Consider the following 17,838-nt stretch of genomic DNA (forward strand, 5'->3'; position numbering starts at 1 on the left):
TATTTGCCAGTAACAAAAGGAATAGTTTGCTATTTTGGGAGAAGTTTTAATTGGGCTTAAATCCCAAGGGAACTTGGGCATGCTGCCTGAGAAACCTAGTGTCATCCTGGTCCGTGCCAGAATTCTGTTTTGATCTGAGGAATAAGATCTATAAAAGCATCAATGAACCTTTTCCATCCTTGAAAAAACATTAGTTCAAAGACTGGAAATATAAAGAATAGCTGAATTCTTTCCAAATGATCTGGCTCAATGGCTGAAATGGAAAATGCAAGCAAACTTGACATGTTTTTTTACATGAATAAACCATCACAAGAAGCTATTTCTGAGTCCTATCACTTTTTAATTGTTCTTCCCATTCTATTTCCATACTAATTTGCCCATATATTTTTTTCTTAAAGCATCCATGAGATTCACATTTCAGTATTGAGAATTTTGAATGTACACACTTTAAATGTATTATGTTTATTTGTTTGCTTGATTTGGGGGTTAATGGAAAAAAATCAGAGAAAGGAGAAATCTGATGAACAAATTACGTTCCAAACCACAAGGAAAAAAATCAAGTCAATTCATCACAAAATTTACAATAGTATAGAATTCACTGAACATTCCTGTAAATCAGGGGAAATAAATAAATCCAGGGTTAGGGTTGGAGTCTCCACAAATAGCGGGCACACAAACATATCCTGCACAGCCTGGTTGTGTCCAGATTCGGCCCATGGACAGTTTTGTTATCACAATTGCTGTTGTGTAAACTAGGCCAGAATGTATATTTGACCCTGGATTATACTAGACTACAATGAAAATTAAATATGCTGAAACAGCTGTTTTGATTACTACATTAAAAGTCTTTCTAGTACAACCTTCAGTGTTTGTTTGTTTTTTCAGGTGGGGGGGGGTGTTTTATTTAGCTAAGCCAGCTTGTCTGTTTCAGCCTATGTAACCTGCTAGTATTAGTATTAACAATCATTCCAAGTCTAGGACAAGAGTGTATTTTATGAAAGCACGCAAACAGACGACGCCAAAGACCTGAGTCAGGCTATTGGAATGAATGAAATGAATCCAGATAGTTCAAGGGATGGGCAAGCTTGTTTTGCTTGACTGTAGGGACTACGCAGTCATTGTGGGTTTGAAAGTTAGGCTTGACTATTACTGTGGTACTTTTTCATGTAGGAAAAATCTAAGGGGAAAAGGAAGGGTGGAATAGAAAAATATCCAAAGGGAAAATAAATATATAGTGAATGGGGAGCATCGCATTTACAAGTTGGATTGCACTACATAGGTCTGTTTCAAAATACACACTACAGTAATTAAAGAACACTGTTTTAATTGAGTGATTTTTGAAAGACTGGTACAGCCAGGTTATAGGGGGAAATGAATTACATTGGAAAGAGGGACACACTAGGATCAAGGCCTCAACTCAATGTAAAGCAGGGGTGTCAAACTGCTGGCCCATGGGCCGGTTTCATCATACTGAAGAGTTGCTATATGTCACGACACATCACGTGACGTGGCAAGTTTGACACCCATGATGTAAAGCCTTAACCCAGCACAGAATGAGGCAATTCAGGATGGCTTTTAACTTAGAGAAGTGGAGGATAAGTCTCCCTACCCCTGATTGTGAATCGGTCTACCCAGATATACATTCAGGAAATGGAGCTCCTGGGCAATGCTGATATATGCTGTAAAAGAGGACAAAATCAAAACTGTTAGTATTACCTTTAAAAAAGCTTACCTCTAAGTTGGCAAGGGAAAAAATGGCACAGAAGAATCTGATTAGAGCACCCCCTGCAGCTAGTGTTCCTTATCACAGCCATTTATGTGAAGCAGGGTTATGGAAAAGTGAGAAATAGATGTACAAATTAATTACAGAGTTAGTTTTAATCTCTCGTGTCTGACTTTTGGCGAGTTGATAGACAAGTACTCTCCTGTCAAGCATAGCATCTTTCAGTTATTGGATGTTCATCTTTATATCAGCTTTGATAGCTTTGATATCTTGATAGCTTTGGTATCAGGGCAGCAAAAGTTTTTGCTTTTCCTTTCCACTTGATCCACTAACCATTCCTAGCATTACTGACTACACTAATGAATTTGTACACCTGACATGGCCAAAGTAAATCAGATGTAATCTTCTGATTTTGGTGTTTAGTGATGTGTCTGGATTTATAAAATTCAGCACCTTTCTGTTGGTTGTTCTGGCTGTCCATGGTATACGAAATAATTTGGTCCAGCACCATAGTTCAAAGGCATCAGTTCTTCCATCAGCCATTCTTTGTGTCCATTTCTCAGACCCATATGTCATTTCAGGGAAGACTATTGCTCTAACTAGCCTGCTTTTTGAATTTATATCAATATCTCTGCTTTTCCATTGCAGTACAGCCTAAGGTTATCCTACATTTGATTCCAGGTGTAGAACTGCCATCTTGAACAATTTTTGACAACAAATTTTTGAACTATTTCCTCCATGTTGATTGTAAAACAGACCATTATAGCAATCCAATTTGCAATAGTGCCTTGCTTTGAAAGGTTTAATCTCTTCATCTTGATACCATACCAGAAATGGACCCTCTTGATTCAGCTGGTTACTTCAATGCAATGCAAAGAATCACATGTAATCCCTGTAGCAGTTAGACCCGCTCTGATCAAGCAGTTCAGAGGGGATTCCCCCACTTGAAGGCTCAGCTTTGAGAAGACACTTCTGACAAAGCTTCAGTAAATCAAGGTGCCCTTCAAAGTTTCACACAGTATGTATTGCTGTCACTATATTGCACCATGTTATTGTCTAGTTTTTGCTTTTGGAGTGGTTCTCTACAACAACTGTGTTCTCTTTTAAAAAATACCAATTGACTTATAATTCAGTTAATGTTCCTCATTCCTATTCTCATTTGGTTTCTCAGCTTATTTACTATTCTTGTACAATACATTCCATTCTGTTCCAATGTTTTATTCTGTTTAAAGTCAGTAATGATTCCGTTATATTACTTCTTGCTTAGGTTTAGTATTTTTACTTAGCCTTTTTGCTCAGATTCATATTAAAATGTAACTTATTTATTTATTTATTTGTCTTAGATTATTACCCACTTCTTCTACTACAAGTGCTCACAAGGTAGGGCCAAAAAAGTCAAGACAGCAATCACAAAAAAAAGAGACTTCACTTCAGTTGCATCAAGGTAGCTGCCATCTTAATTTTTTTGAGCAAGCTCTGCAGAACCTTTTTACCACATTAGCAATTGCAATTTCATAAGAACTGTGATAGGATATGTTTTATGAACATTGGGAAGCTGTGCACTTCCCTCAATATGCTGCTTCCTTTTTCAAAGTGCCATCAATTCTACATTTATTAAGATAATTATCTACTTGATTATTATGGTCCTGAGGCAATGCACTTTGTCCTTTGATGGGAAATTATACATCTGACCATTTGAAAAAAAAACATCAACCAGTAAATTGGCTAGTGACCCTCCACCATCTGTTATACAAAGACAGGGCCATATGCTATCTTTGCCAAATCAATGTATAGGAGTACCAAGTAAATCAACAAAAATAAATTTAGAAAAAAAGGAAGTGTATAATTCAGAACTTCAGAAGGAAAGCGAAAAGAATCTAACAAGTAATGAAACTATATTCAAAAATTGGTTGCTTGAACATCATTACTAAATGGATGGAAGATACACTCTCTAGACCATACCAGATACTTCTTTGTTTTTCTACCTCTTAAATAAATAAATAAATAAATAAATAAATAAATAAATAAATAAATAAATAAACAAACAAACAAACCTTTATTGTCAAAGTACAACATGTGTACATTGAGATTAGCTGAGCCTCCCCCCGTGCTCTCTCCCCCCAACACACAGTGACAACAAACCCTCCATCCTACCACACCATGTGAACCAACTACACCACACACCGGCCTCCCAAGTCAATTCTGCATACGATTATGTCCCATTTAAAAGCCTAACAGCCCACGGATAAAAGCTATTTTTCAGCCTGTTGGTACGGCTTCCCTCCTCTCTTGGTCCCATGTACCAAGCCATTTATGCTAGGTAACTAAGCATAGCTCTGCACATTGTACCAGTTGCCAGTCTTCAAGTTGTTGGAATGGAACAATCATTTCCAGTTACCTGGAGGAGACTCTGGAGATATGGAGCTCAAGTTGGTCTATTACCTACAGTGCCTACAAGTAATAAATAGGCTTTTCCAATTTATTCAGAGCTATTCTATGTCTATGGAGATTCTCAGTCATCCAGCTCATGGTTGTCTCAAAGGTGCTTTTTTCAAGGTCCTTCTATTCCCCACCATCCAGTCAGAGCTGAAAAAGCTTCTTGGGTGAGAAGTAAAATGTCTTCAAAGAAAAACAAGAAAGTCCAGTTGCACCTTTGGAAGAGCTATTAAACCCGTCATAGTGTAGTAATAGAGAATTAGTCACAGAATAAGAATAATGGAATGTCCTCCCAAAGTTGATCATTTTTCTCACAGAGTACTAGCTTGCTATCTAGAACTAGCCAGGAAACCCAGTAATTTCCATGGAATGAGATACGAGCAGGCATATTACCCAGTGGTGGGATTCAAATATGTGAACAACTGGTTCTCGTTATGGATGGCACTTCCAGAAATCCATTCTAGGCCTGGGCAACAAAACATTAGCTACTGGTTCTGCCAAACTGGTGCAAACTGGCTGAATCCCACCACTGATATTATCTAAATTAGATAAGAATCGGTTCCTGTGCAGAAAAGGGTAGGTAGGGAAAACTGAACGATATCATATGAGGCCAGATGAACCAATATGCTCACAGATAGAGTAGAAAGCTGGAGAGAGGGTTATCACACTTTAAGCTTATCCTCCAGTGCTTCTACTGCCCTTCTAAATATGCTGCCCATTACGGAATATTTTTTATATTTGGATCAATGGTATCAGCTCTCCCAGATCTTCCCAGCAAAAGTACCCACACCCTGACATTGTGCAGCTCAAATGTCAACTCTACAGCACAAAGGTAACATGAGGCAAATGCACCATGCTGAAAAAGCTACTTCACAACCTCCCCCAAAGTTAGCTTCAGTAGTGTATGAATAGAAGAACTACACATCAAGGAGACCGCCAGCTGTGTCCAAAGGGTTGGGGGACTTTGATTCTCTTTGTCAGGATGATAAGTCACCTGATGTAGAACTTATAGATCAGGAATCAATTGGCTTAGCATAACCTGTACCACAGTCCATAGATGATAACTTGATTGAATTAATCTGCAGAAATATAAATCTCACTTATGAGCTCTCCAGATTTGCCGCTATATGGCAGCCAGCCATATTCAAATGTTTGGATTGGATCCTGGACCAGATTCCCATCTCATAGAAGAAGAAAAAAATACAAAACAGTCTTAGGGCTGCCTTTAAACAAATCTGGTATAATGTCAAGAGACGAACAGTGATATTTTCAGATCTAGCCCAGCATAAAGATGACACCCAACAGTGTAACTGAGCCTAGTAGGAAGATAGGAAATATTATTTGGAAATATTGGTCTATGTTTTGACAAATACATACTCAAAAGCTTGAAAGATGTCTAAGAGAGACAAGTTTCAATCAATGCTTTCCTTGTTGTAGATGGGGCATAGAGTTTCATTATGTCTGCTGCTTCTAATAAAATCACCACAGACGTAGCATTAAAAATACAAATGTCATGAGATGCCTGTCAAGCAAATAGATAAAGTGGCTCAAAAAATAGCAAATGGCTTGATCCAGTAAGGCTCTTATCTTCTTAGATATTTCTTCAAGAAAAGGAAATAGATGTTCTGTACCAGCCTGCTACCAGCCCTGCAGAAAAGGCAACCCCTTTACAAACGGCAAGAGGCTGGAATTACGTCTGCCAAATTTATTACTACAAAAAACAAACAAGACACGAACCAAGATACAGGAGCTTTGAAACACTATCTGAGCGGTTGCTTTCAGCAAACCAGCCCTCCCCACACATTCCCTTTATAAAGAGTTCAGGGCATGGCCTCTCTCTGCCTCCTTCCGAGAAGCCCCACAGCCTTCCTCTGTTTACTCCTACTTGACTGCCTCCTGCGTTGAGCGTCCTTGAACAGGGCCAGCTGTGGGTCATCTTCATCCACACTGTCAGGCTCACACAGCTGGGTCTCCAAGTGGGAGGGGCCTGCCTGAGGGCTATCATCAGCAAGATCTTCAACCCCCTCAGCAAGGTCTTCAACACCCCCCTCCTCCTCTGAGTCGTCCGACCCAACTGCCAAACCCACAGGCTGACCCTGAATCACAACAATAGAAGCATTCCGCCCAAAAAAGTAGAGGGATATTTGCTGCTGCTGCTCTATTGTTTGATTAAACACATGATAAATTCCTAAGGTCTATCTTGAACCGTTGCAACCCAAGACAAAAGAGATTTGAAAGAAAAGATATGGGACTAATATTTTCAGGTGCCATTGATTTTAGAGGAAGTTCTCAGTTTTGGAGTACAGTCTCTTTTTCTTATAAACCATAATAATTTACAGCTGAGTCTGTCTTTCATTCCAGATTATGATTACAGAACAAATAGCAGCGTTTTCCATTTCTAAAATTCTGATATTGCAACATCAAGACATCTGGCAGGTAGCCATAATAATCTATAGAGGCAGGGGAAATAAGATCCAAGCATTACAATAGTAGGACGTTAGGAAAGTAAATTCCCGATACCAATATATTATCCCACTTTCCTACAGATGGTTTGGCAGCATCATTCAGGAACTTGCATTATGGGAGCGTTATATCAGATTATGTTTGAATTTGTAAAGTTAGGCTTGTATCCTGATATCAAAGTGTGTTAAGTGAAAAAAACTGAATAAAAAAGCAACATCAAATATTTGGCATTTGGGAATGGGGGTGGGAATATGATTCTTAGGCATCTTCTGATGTGATAGTTATTAAACCTGACTTCAAAAATAAGTCTAATGAGGCTGTAATGAAATTGGGTTTTATATATGTTGTAAGTGTTTGCTGGAGTTGCACTGTTTGCTAATTGTTTGAATTCAGTTGCTAATGCTAGTTCATGTGTATACTTGTAACGGTTGCTAGCGAGCCCAGACTGGTTGTCTCCAGTCAGCTAAGTAGGTCTTTGGGCGGGAAACCTTAGCTTCAAGCCTATTGGTCGCTGCCTATGGGCCAACTGTATAAATAGCTGCGCAGCAGCTCCTTTTTTGCTTTTGTTTGTTCTCACCTTCTATAAAGCATGATGCTGCTTTGAACCTTCTGTCTCGCTCACTGCCTGCAAAGAACCGGCTACACAACAGAGGCTAAGAAATAAGAATCAACATTTATATTTGTACCACTAATTTGGTAGGATTTTCTTGGATGGTGATTTCTGGCATGCCCTACAGAACCTGGAAGGAGCAAAACACCCATTTTGCCCTCTTAAGCCAATTAGGGCCTTGAAATCAGGAAGTATATCACTTTCAAACCAACCAATGGGGAAACCGACTTTGATGATAGTCCTTTAGGTGTGCACATTTTAAAGGCAGATAGTCTAGGGAATGACTGTGTTTCTACTGGGAAGAGTTGTTGGTTCATTATCACCACTTCACAGGGTATTTATGAGATGTGGTTGAAGAGAGAACAACCCTCTGAGATGCTTCCTGGAAGGTGATTCATCAGCTTACTCATATGGAACTTCTAACCATTTAAAAAAAAAAAAAGAAATATAGGAAGTATCCCAAAAGAATGAATTTCTGTATCACCCTTCTCATTTCCTGATCTAAGGAGATGGTGAGCTCATACATTTCTCAGTTGCAAACAATGGAACTAGAAGAAAGCTCTCTAATGGAGGGAAAAATCTGAAGTCATGCCTATGCAATGCTGTGTTGTTGTCTATGTTTGGAGAGCTACAATACTTAAGACACAATTGCACCACCTTTCTCGCAAGAGACCCTTCTTGCCTTTTCATTCCTTCTCATTTCTCTCTCTCTCTCCATGGAGAAAAAGAGCATCAGAATCCTAGAACAATATATGTTTGCTTTTTGCCCCGCTATTTCCTCTTTTCCGGACATCCCTCTCCCCTGGGGCCTGGTTCTTCCATCTTTTGCAGAAAGTCACAGAATCAGTAACCAGTTTGCAGACAAGTTCAGCAAAAAAAGGGTGTATAGTCTGCCTGCAGCTATTTAGTGTCTGCAAGGATGGTGAAATCTACACCAGGGGAATCTAAAAACCCTGAAGAGAATGTTATGAATAGGTCTTTAATGAAAAGGAATCAGATTTATAAAAAAATAAATGTAACAGGACATGTTAACAAAGCTTTTACAGAAAGGTGAAGGTCCTAAATAGGAAATATGCATGATATTGTACCGAAACTTAAGACTATAACAAGTTTCATTGAAGACAGGAGACGTAATGCTTAGGGCTTACAGATCTACCTTGAGCAGACACAATTATTCAGCTGCAGATCAAATAAATATCAGTGTGAATTTGAGGGAATAAATAAATAAATAAATAAATAAATAAATAAATAAATAAATAAATAAATAAATAAATAAATAAATAAACCTTTATTGTCAAAGTACAACATGTGTACATTGAGATTAGCTGTGCTCTCTCCCCCCAACACACAGTGACAACAAACCCTCCATCCCACCACACCATGTGAACCAACTACACCACACACCGGTCTCCCAAGTCAATTCTGCATAAGATTATGTCCCATTTAAAAGCCTAACAGCCCACGGATAAAAGCTATTCTTCAGCCTGTTGGTACGGCTGGCTATATTCCTATATTCCAGCCGTCCAGGGTGTGAGTCATCCCTGAGAATCTTCCTCACTCTTCCAAGGCAACGAGCCCTGGCGATGTCATCCAGTGGTGTCAGGGAACAGCCCACAATGTCTTGTGCTGTGCTCACCACCCTCTGCAATACTTTCCTATCCACGGCTGTCAGACCAGCATACCAAACCACAATACCATATGAGAGGACGCTCTCTATGGTAGACCGGTAAAAGAGGGTCATTAGCTGTTGTTCTACCCTGTTCTTCTGCAAGATCCTAAGAAAGTGAAGCCTCTGTTTGGCCTTTCTAGCCACCTGGGTTGTGTTAACTTTCCAGGTCAGATCTTCACAGAGGTAGACTCCCAGAAATTTAAAGGAGGAAACTCTCTCTACACAGTCCTCCCCAATGTAAAGTGGGGCAGGTTCCTCCTTTTTTCTCCGGAAGTCTAACACCATCTCTTTCGTCTTGCCGATGTTTAGGTGCAAGTTGTTGTTACTACACCATATGGATAGTTTTTGTACCTCCGCCCTATATGCTGTCTCATCCCCACCTGTAATAAGACCCACCACAGTTGTATCATCTGCGAACTTGATTATCGCAGTGGATGGGTCAGATGATACACAATCATAAGTGTATAAAGAGTACAGGTAGGGGCTAAGCACACAGCCCTGTGGCGTGCCGGTGCAAAGCTTCAGGGGAGTGGACAAAGCAGACCCGACCCTCACTGTTTGTACCCGATCCCTAAGAAAGTCTTGAATCCAATCGCAGATAGCGGGGGAGAATTTCAAGTCAGTCAGCTTCTCGATGAGAATGCTTGGCAAAATAGTGTTGAAAGCCGAGCTGTAGTCGACAAAAAGCATCCTGACGTAACTTCCAGGTTTCTCGAGATGACTTGCTACAGAGTGTAAAGCAGTAGCTATGGCATCATCTGTCGACCTATTTCCCCTGTAGGCAAATTGATGTTTATCAAAGTCCAGTGGGAGGCGTGTCCTAAGATGTTGGAGAACCAATCTTTCGAAGCATTTCATGACTACAGACATTAATGCAATAGGTCTGTAATTCAGGCACTCAACTGCAGTTTTCTTGGGGACTGGGACAATGGTAGCTGCCTTCAAGCACGATGGTACACATGCCGTTTGCAAGGAGATGTTAAAAATCCTTGTCAGGACCCCTGCTAATTGATCGGCACAATTCCTGACCACTATCCCCAGCACCCCATCTGGGCCTGCGGCTTTGCTGGGATTCACAGCCTTCAATACAGCTCTCACTTGGTGTTCACACAGGGTGAGTGGCTGAGAGTCAGAAGGCTGGCCAGCAGAGGCTACGGGGTCTGGTCTTTTAACCTTGTAGCGGGCGAAGAAGATATTCAGCTCCTCAGCCAATGAGGCATTGGTGTTTGCCATGCTCCTCGTGCTGCCCTTATAGTTGGTTAAGTGCTGCAGTCCCTGCCATACTTGCCTCGGATCGTTGTTCACTAAATGGTTCTCCACCTTTTGTTTGTATTGTTGTTTTGCCATCCTAATGCCTCTTCTGAGATTTGCCCTGGCAAAAAAGATAATTACTTTAAATAGAACATCCCCAAATCAGTTTATGCCTATGATATTATGAGCCACTTCAGCTGAATAAAAAGGCTAAAATCTGTTGAACATAATCCTGGGATAGAAAGATTTGTTCTTCAGATATTTGAGGTGGCATTTCTGTATATATGAGCATGGGTTTTATTTATGTGCTTCTAGAATAATACTGAAGCATAAAAGAATCCTTTGCTCAATTGCTTTCTTATAAAAAAAAAACTAAAAACATTAAGGCAAATTACAGAATTTGATAAAATGCTAATATAAAAGGATGCTTTTGACATTTTGTTTATGATTGTTTATTTAAATCGCTTGTTCCAGGAGCAAAAAAGAAAGAAAGGGAAAGGGTGATTCACCTCTGCTTCAATTAGCGGGGCTCATCCGGGTGCAGGATTAGAAGGGAAGGGATTGTTGAGAAGCTGGAGGCAGTCAATGAGAGAGCAGTCCAGTTTCCATCTCCTTGCTCCCATTTCAGGGTAAGATTAAGCTAATTCCAGGAATGGGCTCGGACAATACAGCTGTGGGGTTGGAAAAATGCTTCCTCTGGCTATGACAGTTCAGTTCTAGTTGCACTGAAAGACAAAAGGGTTCTTCAGAGAGGAGTAGGGAAGAAGTGTAAAAACAAGAGTAGGATTAGAAACCTGAGACTTTGGGGATTTCCTGAACAAAGTGAATCAGTGGACTGAGTTATTTGGCATTTTGCTTCATAAATGATTATCTGTTTGACTTGGCTCAATGTGTTGAGATGATTAATTTTCTTGACATCTCTAGCAGGTCATCTTCCAACTGAGTTCCATGGAAAATGGCACCTCTGCCCAGAAGAGCCGATAATTTAGAATAAAAACACCTTCAATTGTAAAGTTGGATCCTTCCAATTAGTTACTTGGATTGAAATCAGAACTTACTGTAAATTGCTTACAAAAGGAGCAGAAGGAATTAAAAATTAAAAGTCTCTCTCTCTCTCTCTCTCTCTCTCTCTCTCTCTCTCTCTCTCTATATATATATATATATATATATATATATATATATATATATATATATATATATATATATATATATATATATTATTTATTTATTTATTTAGTTACATTTATATACCGCCCTATTCCCTGAGGACTCAGGGCGGTTTACAGGGAATTAAAAATCCAAAATACAAAAATTAAGAACCAAATTTAAAAATATTAAATTGACCCTGTACTCAATTAAAAAGAACCCCAAATTAAAAATTTCTCCTCAGTCTGGGCCCGAGAGCTCAAAGAGCCAGGTCTTCAGGCCCCGGCGGAATGATTGGAGGTCGGGGGCAGTCCTCAGCTCCACCGGCAGCTGGTTCCAGAGGGCAGGCGCTCCCACTGAGAAGGCCCTATCCCTGGGTGTCACCCGCCGGCAATCTCTCACCGGCGGCACCCTGAGCAGACCCTCCCTGTGGGAGCGCACTGGGCGAAGGGCGTTTGATGCCGGCATCAGGTGTTCCCTCAAATAGCCCGGACCCAGGCCATGTAGGGCTTTATAGGTAATAACCAGCACCTTGAATTTCACCCGGAGGGCAACCGGAAGCCAATGCAGCTCGCGGAGTAGAGGTGTTACATGGGAGTATCGGGAGACCCCCATTACAACTCGCGCGGCCGCATTCTGCACCAGTTGAAGTCTCCGAGTGGTCTTCAAGGGCAGCCCCATGTAGAGAGCGTTACAGTAGTCCAAACGGGAGGTAACAAGCGCATGAGTAACTGTGCGTAGGGCGTCTCGGTCCAGATAGGGACGCAACTGGCGCACCAGGCGAACCTGTGCAAAACCCCCCCTGGTCACGGCTCCTATGTGGTCTTCAAAATTGAGCCGTGAGTCCAGGAGGACGCCCAGGTTGCGAGCCCTATCAACGGGGGGTAACACCGCACCCCCCATCGTTAGAGGTGGAATAAGTTGGTTAACCCGAGATGCCGATATGCACAGCCACTCAGTCTTGGCGGGATTGAGACGAAGCCTGTTTCTCCCCATCCAGACCTGAACCGCCTCCAGGCACCGGGACATCACGGAGAGGGCATCGCTGGGTTGGTTCGGGGTGGAAAGAAAAAGTTGGGTATCATCAGCGTACTGGTGATACCCCACCCCGAAACCACGAATGATCTCGCCCAGCGGCTTCATATAGATGTTGAACAGGAGAGGCGAGAGGACCGACCCCTGAGGAACTCCACAAATGAGAGACCTCGGGGCGGATCTCTGCCCTCCTGTCAACACCGACTGCGAGCGGCCCTGGAGGTAGGAGGAGAACCACCGTAGAACGGTGCCTCCCACTCCCAACCCCCTGAGACGCCGCAGCAGGATACCATGGTCAATGGTATCGAAAGCCACTGAGAGATCTAATAGGACCAGGACAGAGGAGCAACCCCTGTCCCTAGCCCTCCAGAGATCATTCACCAGCGCGACCAATGCCGTCTCCGTGCTGTGTCTGGGCCTGAAGCCCGATTGGTACGGGTCCAGATAATCAGTTTCCTCCAGGAACAGAGGGAGCTGATGCGCCACCACACTCTCAACAACCTTCGCCAGAAAGCGAAGGTTGGAGACTGGACGATAGTTGTTTAAAACAGCCGGGTCCAAAGCAGGCTTCTTGAGAAGGGGCCTCACCACCGCCTCCTTCAAGGCGGCAGGGAAGACACCCTCCTTCAAAGAAGCAGTTATTACTGCATGGAACCAGCCTCGTGTTCCCTCCCGAGCCGCATAAGCTAGCCAGGAGGGGCACGGATCCAACAAACAGGTGGTGGTGCTCAGTCTCCCCATGATCCTGTCCACATCATCAGGGGAAACAGGGTCGAACTCAGTCCAGATAACGTGCTCAAGACCGCCTGATTCCTCCACGTCAGACTCTGCCCAGTCAGAGTCCAGACCAGTCCGGATCCGAGCGATTTTGTCCGCCAGATGATGACTAAACTCCTCGGCTCGTCCCTGCAAGGGATCCTCTCTCACCTCCTGGTTAAGGAGGGAGCGAGTCACCCTAAACAGGGCGGCCGGGCGATTATCTGCGGACGCGATAAGGGCGGCAAAGTAGTTAGACTTCGCCGTCCTTATCGCCGCAAGTTAAGACCTTATAAAGGTTCTTAACTGCAATCGGTCGGATTCGGATCAGCTGGATCTCCAACTGCTCTCTAGACCTCGTCTCCGACGCTTCATCTCCCGGAGCTCCACAGAGAACCATGGGGCCCAGCGGGATCTGCGCCGGGTCAGAGGTCGCATGGGTACAACGCAGTCAAGTGCCTTGGTGGCAGCCGTTTCCCAGGCCTCCACCAGAGCATCGACTGGGCTGTGGGTAAGGGTGATAGGTATAGGCCCAAGCGCCCTCTGGAACCGATCCGGGTCCATTAGGCGCCTGGGGTGGAACCACCTGGACGGTTCCGCCGTCCAGCGGCGGGGGGTGGCATGACGGAAAACCAGCCTCAGGAGGTGGTGATCTGACCATGACAGAGGGGTGATGGACGGGGAACCCCCTCCCAGATCGTCCAACCACTGTCCAGACAGGAACACCAGGTCGAGAGTATGATCCCCCTCATGAGTCGGGCCCTCAATAACCTGGGTCAGGCCCATGGCTGTCATGGAAGCCATGAACTCCCGAGCTAACTCCGACGAACCTCCCAGTGACGGCAGATTGAAGTCACCCAGGACTATAAGCCTGGGGAACTCCACTGCCAACCCTGAGAGGGCGTCGAGCAGCTGAGGCAGGGCTGTTGCCACACAGCTGGGCGCCAGGTATGTAAGCAACAAGCCCAACTGAACCCGAGGACCACATCTCAAGAGGAGGGATTCACTCCCGGCCATCTGGACAATGGTGGCCTCCCGGGGTCACAAAGTCTCCCGAATAACCACTGCCACTCCACCACCCCTGCCCTGAGCCCGCGGCTGGTGCAGCACCTGGAAACCCGGCGGGCATAACTCAGTGAGAGGCACCCCTCCCTCCGAGCCCAGCCAAGTTTCCGTGATGCACGCTATATCCGCACATTCCTCCTCAATCAGGTCACGGATGAGGGGAGCTTTGTTGACTACGGATCTAGCGTTAAAATAGACCAACCTGAGCTCAGGGGCCTGATCACCCTCATCCCCGGGTAAGAGGGTGCTAACCGGAGGGTCGGAGCGCGCCACCGCTCGGAGATAGCGGGGGCGCGATCCCAGGTGTTGATATGGCCCTCCGCGCAAACACCTGCTGCCTTTCCCTATCGCCGTGGGGATTTGAAGCCCCACCCCCACATTCCCAGAACCAGCAGCCACCTCCCCCGACCCCGTCCCGTCGGGACCTCTAACAGGTCCAGACTGAGTGCCGGTTAAAGATTCCCTCCCTCCCCTCCCCTCCCTCCCCCTCCCTAACCTTTTAAAATAACCGGCTAAAAATTTTATCAGGGGCCTCTTAGTACGTCTCCACTCGAGGCCCCTAGTTAAGCCCAGCCACCTCTCGGAGCCCCAGCAATTGGGTCTGTCATCAAGGGGAATGTTAGAAAAGAAGGCTGGTCGTATCCAGGAGGGAGAAACCCCTCTGAGGGCGCACAAGTCCGATCCAGAGTATTGTAAACGAGCCATGAGATGGAACTGTCTATATGAGCCATTGTTCACAAATGGGGTCAGAAGTTATTAAGCTGATGGGATGTTAGTTCAGATGTAAAGAACATTAAGTCCGGAACGTGTCTTCATCCAGCAGTCTGCCAATCCGGCTCTGCTCTCACCTGAGCCGGTCCAGACAAGAGCTCATGACTGTCCTCTCACCTAGCCATGAAATCCAGCCTGGGATGGATAGGGGCAGCATTGCTGGGGAAGCAAAAGTCCACCTTGCTAGTCTCTCACACCAGCAGGGGATTCATAGCCAGTCCAGAGCCGCCCTCTCACCACGGCCTGTCCTAGACTCCTTCCGGAACATCATAGGGAGGTCACGGGAACAGGAGAAAAAATGTCCCAAATCCTGTTCCAGCATCCAGTCCATCTTAGAAAGTAGCAAGCAGACCATCCAGCACACAAATCCATTTCTAGGGCTGCAGGGAGCTCAGTTATAAATGTCAGATGCTCAGGTTCAAGCAGCCAAATCTCCATCGTCCTCTGAGAAAAAGGAGACAGAAAAGTCTCTCCCATAGCCTCCACGCCGAGACGGGAATCCGCAGCCATTTTATAAGCGGAAAGGCCAGGAGCAACAGACAGGAACAGAGAGATCCACACGGCTGCAGACGGCGCCCTCCAACCAAGTTCAGGCGCCTGATGATCCATCCAGAGGTCTGCAGCAGGATCCTAGGCTGCCGAAGTCATCTCAATCTGAAAAGCTTCCACAACGCCCGAGGAAGGGAGAGCGAGCAATCAGCACAGCGCCTAACAGCTGATCCTGAGCACCAGCTGATCGGCGGCAAGCTACAGGCCGCCCGGCTGCTGCCGCTGCCGCTTCTACTTCTCTGGGGGGGGAAAGGCTCCACACCGCGAAACGGTGCTAGCCTGTTGTTCCTACACCCCCCCTCCGAATATGCCCTTCGGCTGGGCTTTCGTGAACCTCACCAGTCCCCATTGTGTAGGCTCACCGCAGAGCTCAACGAACGCCGCCCGTGGTCGCCGCCATCTTGGGCAAAAAAAAGATATAGATATAGATATAGATATAGATGATATAGATATAGATATAGATATAGATATAGATATAGATATAGATATAGATATAGATATAGATATAGATATAGATATAGATATAGATATAGATATAGATATAGATATAGATATAGATATAGATATATGTAAAATTGGTTTTCAAGTCTTTAGGCAAGTAATGAATATATGGTATTAGGTAATGTTGCAAAAACATCCATAGGATCGATGCATTATGTCTGTTGCACAATTGACAGAAATAAGAACTTTATATTTAACTATGTTTCCATCACGTATAAAAGGCATGACTTCTTTAAAATAGATTTTTCCCCAACTGAACTCCTATTTCTACTATTTACATTCTGCATTCCAGATTGTAAAGTAGACTTATTGTTCTTCTGTTGAACACACTGTTCTATAAAGATCCTTTTATAATGGTGCTACAGTGCCAAATTGACTGCCATGACACCATTCCTATATTATGGTGCAATAAAACTCTTTCAGCCAGTTAAGTCCCCCCATCTGTATGATGTATCAGTGCAATGTACTATATTGCAATACAGCTTTTTTATTTGGAACAGAAATTTGTAATTTCTAAATAGTGTATCAAGGCTATTTTTAAAAAATGGAAAATATCAATTTTAAAATATAAATAAAATCTTAGAAACATAGAAAAGTGACAGCAGAAAACAACCTAGTGGTCCATCATTCCTTTCAAACTCTATTGTATATGCATTTGTTGTTAGTCGTGAAGTCGTGTCCGACCCATCGCGACCCAATGGACAACATTCTTCCAGGCCTTCCTGTCCTCTACCATCTTCTGGAGTCCATTTAGGCTCATGCCTACAGCTTCAGTGACTCCATCCAGCCACCTCATTCTCTGTCTTCCCCTTCTTCTCTTGCCCTCAACCTTTCCCAGCATTAATAATAATAATAAGAAGAAGTTGGAAGGGACCTTGGAGGCCATCTAGTCCAACCCGCTGCTCAGGCAGGAAACCCTATACCATTTCAGACAAATGGCTGTCCAGTCTCTTCTTAAAAACTTCCAGTATTGGAGCATTCACCACTTCTGGAGGCAGGTTGTTCCACTGGTTAGTTGTTCTAACTGTCAGGAAGTTTCTCCTTACTTAGTTCTAGGTTGCTTCTCTCCTTGACTAGTTTCCATCCATTGCTTCTTGTCCTGCTTTCAGGTGCTTTGGAGAATAGCTTGGCTCCCTCTTCTTTGTGGCAGCCCCTGAGATATTGGAACACTGCTATCATGTCACCCCTCACCCTTCTCTTCATTAAACTACACATACCCAATTCCAGCAACCGTTCCCTATATGTTTTAGCCTCCAGTCCCCCAATCATCTTTGTTGCTCTTCTCTGTACTCTTTCTAGAGTCTTGACATCTTTTTTACATTGTGGTGACCAAAACTGGATGCAGTATTCCAGATGTGGCCTTACCAAGGCATTGTTAAGTGGTATTAGTATTTCACGTGATCTTGATTCTATCCCTCTGTTAATGCAGCCTAGCACTGTGTTGGCTTTTTTGGCAGCTGCAGCACACTGCTGGCTCATATTTAAGTGATTGTCCACTAGGACTCCGAGATCTCTCTCACAGTTACTACTATTGAGCAAGGTACCACCTATACTATATCTGTGCATTTGATTTTTCCTGCCTAAATGCAGGACCTTACTTTTTTCACAATTGAATTTCATTTTGTTAGATAGTGCCCAGTGTTTGAGTCTGTCCAGATCCTCCTGTATCTTAAGCCTATCTTCTGGAGTATTGGCTATTCCTGCCAGCTTGGTGTCATCTGCAAATTTGATCAGTTCCCCATCTATCCCCTCATCCAAATCGTTGATGAAGATGTTGAAGAGCGCTGGGCCCAGAACAGAGCCCTGGGGCACCCCACTACACACTTCCTTCCATGTAGATGCAGTTCCATTGAGGACCACACA

The sequence above is a fragment of the Vipera ursinii genome (genome assembly GCF_947247035.1).
Source record: "Vipera ursinii genome assembly, chromosome: 1".
NCBI classification, from domain to species: domain Eukaryota; kingdom Metazoa; phylum Chordata; class Lepidosauria; order Squamata; family Viperidae; genus Vipera; species Vipera ursinii.